We start from the raw sequence: 11,632 nt of genomic DNA, 5'->3' as shown, positions 1-11,632 counted from the left end.
AGTGAAGTGCCTGGTGGGGATGAACAGGGTGAGGGAAGGAAGTGGCACTAGGGACCTGGTATCCAGACACCTGGCTGCACAACCCCTTGGAGCCCACTCCAGCAAGGCTAGGGCTCCAACCAGTGGCTCTAGGAAAGCTCTTCAAATGTTCCATTTTCTCTTTTTTTGTTGTAGTTTTTGGAGAACTCTCTCCTTCCCCAGTCACAGTTATGAGGTCCCTTTCTCTGGGAGCCATCCTGGGTGGCCTTGTTTCTTTGCCTCCATGGCACCCTATGGGTCTCCCGTCTGGCCCTGTGTGTCTGTCCCCTACAGGGCCCTGGTCAGCTGTGCAGCAGGCCCAGCACATGGCAGCATGGGTGCACGCTTGCTGATTCACATTTGTTCCTTAAGCTCTTCTTCCTCCTTCGAGACCCTGCCTGTACACCTTCCTACATCCTCCTCCAGGCTGCCCACTTGAATTTGCCTCTTCCTTCTCTGTGTCCCACATCCCCCTGGTTGAGCTCTGCTCTGTGTTCTCATTCTGGGGGATACCTATGCTAATGTCATCCTTCCACTGTCCTGCCCTGGCCAAGAGACATGGATACTGCTTCCCTGCCCGGCACGGTGGCCCCGATGCTCCATGTACACGACAGTGTTCAGAGTCAAGGATTGAGGACCCCACCCTGCTCTATGACAGAAGGCAGACAATCACCAAATAATAAAAGCATGGCCACAGGATGATACTAGGCATATGTGAGAGTCCTGGAAACTGGGAGAGGCGGTCTTCCTGCTGGAATGTGGAAGGAGGGGGCGCCAGGCAGAGCAGCTTCACTGCTCAGGCAGGAATGGAGCTGGGTCATGAAAGAGTAGAATTGTACCCGGGGCGAAGTGGGGCAGGGGGCAGGTGGCATAGCTGGTGTCCTGTTACCCCACTGCAGTGGGCCTCCGGTTGGAGCCTGCATCAGAAGCCCCTGCAGAGTTGGCTATAACACAGATCGCTGGGTCCCAGGGTTCGGGTGGTTGGGTGGGGCTAAAAATGTGCATTTCTAGGGAGTTCCCAGGTGAGGGGAGCATACTATGAGAACAACTGTTCTATGTGAACCCAACCCTGATGCAGTGCTAGGGCTGGGAGCTACTTGGGAGCTGTGTCCCCAACTGTGTTCCATAGCATCCTCCTTTTATGGTCCCCAACAAAGAGTTTTGTGGTCAAATGTGTGTTATCTGTGACATGCCCAAACCTCGCTCTTGGAGATTCAAGGCATACTTGGATACAATGGAAGTCTCGGTGAGTCCTGCAGTAATGAATTAGACTTCTTTCAATCCAGCGTTTTCCAGAGCTATTTAAAAATGAAACACTCTTTGGCTTCATCCCTTCTGCCCTGGAGGGGGGCTCTACCGGGCGTCAGTCTGAGAAGCTGCTCCAGGACTGCATCTGTCCCCCGCCCCCTTGTGGTTGTTGGAGTCTGCAGGCGAGACCAGCCTTCCTCGCTCTTGCCTTCCCTATGAGACCCAATGAAGTGACATCCCAGGCTTTGTGAGTTTGTGTTTGCATGAGCTGTGGGCTGTCCCTCATCCAATGCCTTAGGCATCTTCCAGACTCTTCCCCACTCCCTTCTGTGGCTTTGTCTCTGGGGCACTCCTGTCAGGGGTACACACGAAGAGGGAGAACACCTAATGTCTGGCAAGGTTGGGAGATGCCCCACCAGAGTAAGGGCTTCCCGAGGTCAGAACCCAGTCCACTGCTCGATCCTCAGCCCCAGCTCACTGTCTTGCACACGGTAGGTGCTCAACTAATGCTTGTGGCAGAGGTTGAACTGCATTGACTCAGTCTGTCCTTCTTTCCCACGAATACATGAGAGCTGGCCCTTAGTGAAAACCAGCAAGGACTGCTCAGGGGCACACAATGATCCTGGGATGTGTGCAGAGTTCAGCTGGGGCAGACGCGCTCAGAAATGGAGTCTTCCAGGAGCCCCATAGTCTTACATTCTGGAAGCAGGGGAGAGCTGTGCCCTTAGAAGCTGTGCCCTTGGGAGGGGCCAAGGCTATGCAGGGGCTGCAATTCAGTGGACATTGAACTGTTTTGGAGGCTGGCTCTCAGCAGGCTCCTGGACACATGGATCTCTGCAGACTCCCCAGGCTTCTGGGTTATGAGGGGCGGGTCCCAGATGAGGCTGCACTCTGGAGGGCAACTGTATCTCTGTACTGCCCGACCAGTGGGGTGTGGAGCAGAGCAGTGGCCAGCTCCTGACACTGGACATGCTGTGTTGTGAGGGCTGGAGTGGCCCAGGCTGACATGCTCTGCGTTGCAACAGCAGCATACAAACATCACCAGCAGGGGGAATAGGTTACAGGACTGGTCCTGTGCCCTGGAGAGGATGGCGCTTGGTGGCAGGTGGAGCATCAGTGTTTTCTTCTGTGGTGGTTTTGGAGGCAAGAGAAGCTTGTGCTTAGGACCCTGGGTCTTGCCTGCTGTCCAGAGCCTGTGTCCAGAGTGACCACTTCTCACCTGCCAGAGTTTATGGGTGAAATGATGAGGTCCAGGCCTGTTGGTCGTAAAGTGCTCAATGCAAAGTGCTGGGTGAAAAATCCAGTTTACCTCTCAAGGAATGCCTAGATGATGCGACCTGTTTCTGCAGAATTTTGAGAAGAAGCTTTATTTGGGATAGTCTACATAGACGAATAGTTCAGGAATTGGCACCTTTGGTCATGTCTGTGTAAAAGTGGCCTGCTGAGCGGTGTCCTAACAATGTTGGACCACTTTTACCAGCTCTGGTCCCCTTTCTGTCACCAGGTGCTGGAGTGAGCAGTACCCATCAGGGAGAGCAGTAGGTCTCTCTGCATCGCTCCCTATTAGTTATAAAGGGAAATGCCCATATACATTTTCTGACATAAACGGAGTGAGGACGTCTAGTCACACTGCTTATTTATGACATATGTTGGAGAAAATATTCTACCTCCTTCCCACTCTCTTATTCAGAGACTGCGTGGCACCAACTGAGAGCCTGACACAGTGCTGGTGTGACCAGGTCCCCCCGCCACCATGGCCCAGCAGATCCCTCTCCTTGCCACATCCACCCCTTTCCATCCTTCCTCCTTCCCTTTCCTGGGTCTGGCCTGTCATTTGCCAGTGGTCCCCAAACCCCTGAAGCAGGGATACTTGTCTCTTTGTATACAGAGGATTCATTCCCAGCTGGAATGAGGCAGACACTGTCCTTGCTCATCCAGTCCCCTTCTCATGGGGACAGTGTATGGGATTGATCCAAGGCCCTGTGAGTGACTCAAAGGCCTGGCAGGACATCCTTGTGATGAAGGTTGTTACCACCACCGTACAGGAGAGGAAAGAGGCAGGAAGTACCACCGTGATCCAAGATTCTCCCCTTAGGGCATATTGGCCCTAGGTGGCCTCGTGGTGGCCTCCTGGCAGGTGCTGAAGGGTGGGGCAGGGAGCTGCTCAAAGCCAGGGGGCAGCAGGAGCAGAGGCGAGCTGGAAAATAGCAGAGATGGATGGAGCTGGGCAAAGGAGAGGATGGGGCAGCTGCACGGGTCCATGGCACCTACTCCGACAGGGTTGCCATCCTCTTCCTCATTGAACTTAGTGCCTGTTGCATCCTAGAGCAAGGCAGGGGCCAGGACACACATACCTCCATGAGGAGGGTGAGCCTCTCCAGGTAGGATGGCTACTTAAATCAATTATCCTGGGGAAGAGCAAGAGTGGTGGGATCCAGCCTGAGAAGACAAGGGGAAGGCTGGGTGGAGCTGTCTGGTTCAGCCACCCTCAGCTGGGTCATCTGTCATGGAAACCAAGAGTGAATAGAGCAGCCCACTGTCCTCTCGGCCATGAACTATTTCTTGCTGTAAACTCTTCAGTAAAATGGAAATGCACCATCTAGGCTCTCTTCTGGGCTGTTTTTTTAAAAAATTAATATTACAGTTTAATGTGGATTCAGGGGAACTAATAAAAATTTCCCATCTGTTCAAAATATCAGGGAAGGATGTGAATGTATATACTCAACAACTCCTGATAAGCGAAAGAGCCTGGGTTTGCTGCTGAGTTTTCTCCAGTGCTAACCGAGCACATATACTAGTGACTGCAGCCACCCTGCTCCGATGACCTCCGACATCCTCCTGCAAATCACACTCACTGATTCCAAAGGGCAGAATAGCGACTTTAGGCTGGAGAAACCTGGCAGATACCATCTTGGTCAAATGGTCATCACCCCATGGCAATCAAGAACCAGAGGACAAGTCGAAGCACATGATCCTGATATGACACACCAAGAAGGACACAGCATCACCACTGTGATGGTCCAGTTAATGGTTTATCACCTGAATCGAATCAGGAGGAAAGAGCAGACAAGCTAGCCAAACCCCAGCAGTGTGTGGAGTGGAGGCGTAGAGGAGCCTGTAACATAACAGGCCTGAACTCTTAAAAAGATACCGATGCCATGAAATGTTACTGTCACAAAGCAAAACTCAGCAACGGTTTCAGATTCAGGGAGATGACAGAGACATGACTACTGAATGGACCCGTGATCCTGGACGTTCCTTTGCTACAGAGGACATCGCTGAAACAACTGACAAAAATCTCAGCATGGTCTGTAGATTAGATAATTATGTCAATATTAATTTCCTGAATGTCATCATTTTACTATATAGTTTAGAGATTTAGGATAATATTCTTGTTTTTAGGAAATACATATTGAAATACTTAGTGGAAAAGAGGCATCATGTCTGTATCTCACTCTCAAATGGTTCAGAAAATAATATATATACTTGAAGGAGAGAGAGAAGGCTGAAACAAGTATAGTAAAATGGGGGAATCTGAGTGAAAAGTACATGGGAATACTTTGTTTTACTATTTATATAATTTTCCTATCTTTGAAACTTTGTCAAAATTAAAAAAAATTTTAAAATACCTCCAAAATACAGAGGCTTAAGAGAGAAGATTGTGTCTTGTCTACTGAACACAATAGTGTGGCGTGTACAGGCTAGCAAGGAGGCTCGGCTCCACACAGCCATGCAGGACCCCAGGCCCCTTCCCTTTGACTGCATGATTGAGTCACAACAGCAAGGAGGAGAAGGAACCTAGTTGGCCAGCCCATAACTTCTGTTTGAGCAAGGGAAGTAGAGGAACTGGGGCCCAAGACCACCCCATGCAGCAAGGGAGACTGGGAATGCAGTCTCTAGCTGGGAGTTCCTGTGCAAAGTCAACACACCATTACTGTGGATCATCAGAGAGCAGACCCGGGGGTTCATGAGCAGTCTACCCTCTCACCTGTTCTCGGATTCAGAGGTAATCTGGAGTGGCCATGACCGTGACGAGCCTGAAGGTTCTGCGTCTAGTTTATATTTCTCACATCTGCCCTTGTCTGACAGCGGCGTCCCCTGGGGACCTCACACCATCCTGCCCCTTAGCTTCTGAAACAGCGCCTCCCATCCACACTACACCTTGCACCTTTTAGCGAACCAGCGACCACACACTTGTGTGCATGCATGTATGCATTACCCTGGGATCTGATTAAAAGGCAGATTCTGATTCCATGAGGCTAACTAGCTCCCAGGGGAAGCTGAGGCTGCTGGCCCTGGATGCACTGGGCAGCAGAGGTCTATGGGCATCTTCAGGGTGCGCCTGCGTGCTTTGCAGATGAAGGAGCTGCGACTCCTGTTCCTTCTGAGAGGGCAATGCCGGGCGGTGTTGGGTGCATGGGAAACCCACCAGCAAGTGGGACTCACTTTGTCTGGAGTGGATGTCATGCCGCATATGGGATTTCAGTCGTGTCCAGCTGTTCGTGTCAGGTGTTGCTGAAGAGATTGGGAAATTAGACAGGGTTTTGGAGGAAGTCACCTTGTAGGTCCTTCCCAAGTTTAAATTTGCCTGTGGGTTTATGAGTAAGAAAAAACCTATATACTTCACATCATGGGGCTGACAAGGGGAATTCAGAACCAAAGACCATGGGAGATTCAGAGCATTCCTGATTTTGTAAGAAAAGCAGGGTATACACCCTGCCTGATCCTCCCAAGCACAGCTGAGCTGCATGGGAGGCTGTGCCCCAGGGCAGCTGTTCAGCTGTGAGCCAGTGCTCTGCCTGTGGTGTGGCCTCATGAACCTAGGGCTGGAGGCCTGGCACATGCTGGCTAGAATTCCAGCTCCACCACTGGCTGTGTGCCTTTGGGCATGTCGTTAATCTCCCTGAAACTGAGTACTCCTATCTGTGAAGTGGGCACGGGTATTACAGCTGACACAGGAACGCTCCCAGACGGTGGGGTCTGTTCTCCTTGGTGGTGGTGGTTCACATTGCCCTGACTACCAAACCCTACTGCACCATCCTCTGAGCTGGCCTGACTTCTCGGGGGCTGCCCAGCAGTGGCACAATGGGGTCTGAGCCCACTGTCACCAGGGTCTGCTGCATCTGGATATTAACCTTCATGTGTGATGACAGCCCACGGGCTCACCAGAAACACGCTTAAGGGGCAGCACTTGCAGGCCTGGAAGGGCTTAGGCCAGCTGAAGTGCTGAGGCTGCTTTCTGGGGCTGGGAGCAATATTCTCTTTGACCACAAGATGTCACCCTGCAACCATGATATCGGGACAGGCACCATCGGATTCAGGGCTCCTGAGGAGAACCAAAAGTGGTTTTGAAACCTCCTTTTCACCTGGATGCTCTCCTTGTCCTTGGTGGTCAAATGGTTTGTTCTAAAGGTTCGAGAAAAGGTTTCACAGTGAAGTTCATCTGTTCCCTCTTGCTTCGGAGAGGAGCTCCGAACACCCAGCTTTGCCACCTCCCGGCTGTGTGACCTTGAGCAAGTTGTTCAACCTCTCTGTGCCCAAGATTCCTCATGCCTAAAATGGTGAAAATAGCACCTACATTACAAGTTTGTTATGAGAATTAAACGGTGTTTTCAAAGTGCTTGGAACTGTGCCTCGTGCAGAGCAAGTCCTGGAAAAGTCTAGTAAATAAAATAATAACAATACTACTACTAATAGTGTACTCAAGGAGTGCCTCACCCTTCTCAAACAGACAAAATTCAAACACTGAAAAATTAAATCCTACCCTAGAGTCTCAAGCACAGGTTGAGTATATTACATGTTTTGAAATTTTAGAATTCCCTGCTGTGTTATGTAGGCAATGGAAACAATTTTCATAATTTATTGCTGTAATTCATTTCTGGGAAATAGACATTTTCACCAAGAAGGGGGTGAAAGATAATTTCTTCCATTGCTACTTTTGCCTCGCTGCGCGCAGAGGATTCCCCAAGGGTCCTGGGAACCGCAAGTCTACGGAAAGGTGCCGTCCAGGGTGTTTGGTTCTGACTCGCCTGCTGGCCTTCCTTCCCATCTCCAGCATGTTGCCTGGGATTCCATCCCAGTCATACCAGAGGTAACCTCCGAGTACAGTTATGACGATTTTCACTCAGTCACAGGAGCAGACCGGCATCAGATGGCAAGAGGAGGAGTGCAGGAATCAAAGGTCACAGTCTCAGGAGCAAAGCCCCACAGACGTCTGGCTTCTGGATCTGTGACCATATGGTCAAAGATTGCTCTGCACGATAACCTCCACAGCAGTCAGGTTGAGGATGTCTGGCACTGAAGTTACTCCATTTGAGAAGTTTTATATATTTGTATTAAATAAAATTGAATTGTAGAATGTTTAATTGCAGAAAAGCACAGTGAAGGAAGTTAAAAATCACTTATAATTTCATCACTCCAAGATACAATCACCATTTCTGCTTTGTGACTTTATACAGTGATACTCGGGTACGCTGAAAGTTTTTGCAAAATTAGAATCGCACAATTTTATATTTTGCTTTTTTCATATTATATCATGCCAGGAACTACTCTTCAGAACTCCTTCTTATGGTTGCATAATGTTTCATTTCTGATTACACCATGAGTTAACACTAGCCCCCTATAATTTTTTCTAATTTTTCACTATTTTAAGAAATGTTGCAATAAATATTTGATTGTCATATACATTTTTGAATAGCTCTTTTTGGAGAGCTTAATTAATGGGTATTTAATGGGCTAACAAGCATGGATTCTTTTTACCTTACACTTTAAATCATCTGCTAACTCTTTGCTCAAGGTCAAAGTTAGCAAGTAGCTAAGCCCAGCTTTGAGTCCTGCTCCACAAAGTTTAAACTCCGATGTCAAAGTGCCTTTTGGATGTTGTTAGTACCTTTCAGCTTTTGGAACATAAAAGAAGGAAGGCTTTACTTTGCAAGTTCTGTGGTTCTATTACTCTATTATATGCTACATGTAAACGTTTCCAGAAATCTGTTAGAAAAGAAAGGTTACTGCCAACCCAAATGCCTGCAGGGACCAGGAAAATGCCAGACAGGGCATACACATGCCAGCGGGCCTGATGTGACACTTGGGACATGCTTACGGTGACAGAGAGGATGTGTGCCATCCCCTACACAAATGAACAAGTCAGACTTGAATTTGTAAGTCTTTCGGGACACTGTCCACCAAGCTAAACCCATCTGTGGGCCGAATGGTCACCAGGAGCAACCTTATAAGACCCCAATGAGGTTCATGAGGGGTAAAGGGCACAATTTTTATTTCCTAGGTTGGGAAACCAAGGTTCAGAAGACTCGGCTGCGGAGTCAAGCTGGGAAGACCGCACGTCTGCGGCTTCTCAAGGGTTTTCAGCTACAGTGCGGGCTGGTGTCTGTCACTGCCTAGGACTGACAGGTGCCATGAATCATTCCTTACCGTTGATGGAGAAAGGAACAAATGCATAAATAATGTATCCTTCCCCCTCAATTACTTTGAAGGATTTCCCTGGGCTAATGTTAACCTCTTTCATGCCATGTAAGTGCTTACCCAAGAATAACTGCTCCTTCCAGAAAGCCTTTCTGTAAGCACGACTGACTGGAAATGTCCAGCTTTTGCTAGGTGTGTGTGTGGGAGGTGTCCTCCTTTCTCAGCTTCCTGTGTCTTGTCTCAGTCATCATCCAAAGCCTACCCCATGTGCAGATCCACACTTCACCCAGAGTAAGGAGGAGGGCGTGGTGGTGGTGAGGGCCAATGCAATGGTGAAGGCATCTGAGATGCACCTGCTGGGTTTTAAGTAATAGTTTTTATGTGTCCTGCATGAAAACTTGGCTTCTTTTTGAGTTAATGTAGTCTTGTCACTGACTTACTGCTGCCCCCTATCATTCAAGAGTTCTTTTGGACCAAAAAAAAAAAAAAAAAAAAAACCCAACAGAGGACCCCCGAGGAGACTTTTTCTGGCTCAAGAAGGGGCTGGATGGGGGGGAATAGTGAGGACAACATGAAACCGTTTGGCAAGAGGCCAGCCCAGAGTGCTCCAAGAGCCCTGTGCTGACATAGGACATTGTCCTGCACAAGCTGAGACACAAATGATGCTTAACCTTTTTGGTTTCATCTTTAGGAACTTGGCCCCTTTATTTTGTGCTTCAAACTTCAGTTTCTTGATTGCAAGCGCAAACCTCTGCAGGTGACAGGAAGGTGATGTAAATGAACAAAGCAGCAGGGTGTCCTCAGCTGGGGTCTGGTGGGGATTGTGGTGAATGGGAGAGCAGTGCCCATTGCGGGATCCCAGTGCCCCCGATCCCTGCTGAAGATTACCAAGGTGGGGAGCGAATTCTAGGTACATCATGGCCAAATCCACCCATTTTCCAAGAGAAGCTAGAAATCCAGATGTTTATATGAATGCAGCTAACTTTGAAAAGTGGCAGTGAATCTGACTTTGCCTAAGACACCTCATAGGCCAAAGAAATCCCACCTGCAGCCTGCATGGGGCTGGTGTGCAGCCAGCAGCTTGCATCCCACAGCCTCTGGCTGGACGGTAGTGGCTTCGGGCACATTGCTTGGGTAGGATAAGGGCATACACCTACTATTTAATAACGATGTTGTGCACTCTCCACACATAAGTAACGTGTGAAAATACAACAAAGAATGTCTCCTAAAGCGTACTGCTTACTTAAAGCTCATTTCCTTCTGTACCCAGATGAAAGACATCTGCCCATCAATGACCTAGTCAAGCCATGAAAGAATGAGAAGCACATTTCAGAGAATGTGTTAATAAAAACAGTTCAACTATAAACATTTCCAAAAAGGTTTTAAAATAGAGCATCTCTGAGGATTTCCCTTTAAGTAAGTCACCATCACCTACATTCTTGAGATTTAGGGGAAGGTTTAGGGGTGCAGTCACAGGAAGCTCAGGGCAACATCTCAGCCACCTGCGACCTGAAGCACAGAGCAGGCTAAGTCCCCTGGGAGAGCTGTGGCCACAAAGCTGTGTAGTGGGACATTCTGGATCCTCACACTTCTTCTAGTGGGCATTGCCCACTCCTCAACACAGGGGCATCCCAGGCCCAGAAGCTTTGAGCATGTGACTGAACTGAAGACACATGGTGGTGGGTCTGCTGGAAGGCCAACTTTGCCTGCAGACAAAATGGTTCTTTCCTAATTGAGATGGAGGCTTTGGGGCCATTGGGACTGACCTAATAAAGCAAAGCGGTGCTGTATCATGTGTCAAAAAGGCAGTTTCCTGAAATTGAATACTTTAAAAATGTGAGCAGAGTAGAACAGCCCCAGGGGTTGTCAATCATCCCTCCTGGTCCGGGCTAGCTCAGCAGGGACTGGAAACGCACCCGCCCCTCATCCAAAGTCGGGAGTATTCAGTAGTGGCCTTCCTCTGGGAGGAGGGGCTGAGGCTTCAGGCCTAGCCTTTGTTTTCTCTGGCCTGGCATGTGGGCAGATTTTAGTGTTATAAATTGGAGGGGTGGAGTGCTAGTATGTTAAGTAAATTTTATTTCCAGCATTTCCTGGAGACCTGTAACTAATACATTAAAAAAAATGTTTAATAGTAGGCCGGGTGCAGTTGCTCATATCGGTTATCCCAGCACTTTGGGAGGCCGAGGTGGGTGGATGACGAGGTCAGGAGTTTGAGACCAGCCTGGCCAACATGGTGAAACCCCGTCTCTACTAAAAATACAAAAATTAACCCGGCGTGGTGGCACACCTGTAGTCCCAGCTACTCGGGAGGTCGAGGCAGGAGAATCGCTTGAACCCGGGAGGCGGAGGTGGCAGTGAGCTGAGATCGGCACACTGCACTCTGCCTGGGCGACAGAGCGAGACTCCGTCTTAGAAAAGAAAAGAAAAGAAAAAAGAAAAGAAAAGAAAAGAAAAGAAAAGTTTAATAGTTTTAGAAGAGTAATACCTATGTTCCAATCACTTAAAATTAACGTATTTTATCCAATCAAGGCATATCATCATTTTATACACCAAGAAAGAAAGAAAAGAAACTAGCGAACAAACGGGGCATAATGCCTCCTGGCCCCGCTTCCCCCTATGCCCACGTCCTTAGGAGACACCTCTGGAGTTCAGAAATGCTAGGAGAGCAAGTTCTTCATTCTTACAATCCAGGATTGGCCGGGCTTTTGCAGCTCTCCTCTGCCGGGAAGCCGCTGGGGGGCGCAAGACGCCAGCTTCTCACTTTGGCAGAAGCGCCTGCCTGTAAGTGCAGAATGAAAACTTCGCCATAGCAAGTTCAGAAGTACCTTGTACATTCACCACCCACGTGAAGAAAGCCTGAATGAAAGGAACAAAGAAAGCCTCGGCGTTGTTTACTTTCCCATTATCGCCCCAGTCTTGCGGCAGGGCCCGCGTTTCCATCCAATCC

This window comes from Mandrillus leucophaeus, unplaced genomic scaffold (genome assembly GCF_000951045.1).
Source record: "Mandrillus leucophaeus isolate KB7577 unplaced genomic scaffold, Mleu.le_1.0 Scaffold152, whole genome shotgun sequence".
Classification (NCBI taxonomy): Eukaryota; Metazoa; Chordata; class Mammalia; order Primates; family Cercopithecidae; genus Mandrillus; species Mandrillus leucophaeus.
The sequence above is the reverse complement of the archived record's forward strand: the minus strand, read 5'-3'. Positions refer to the sequence as shown.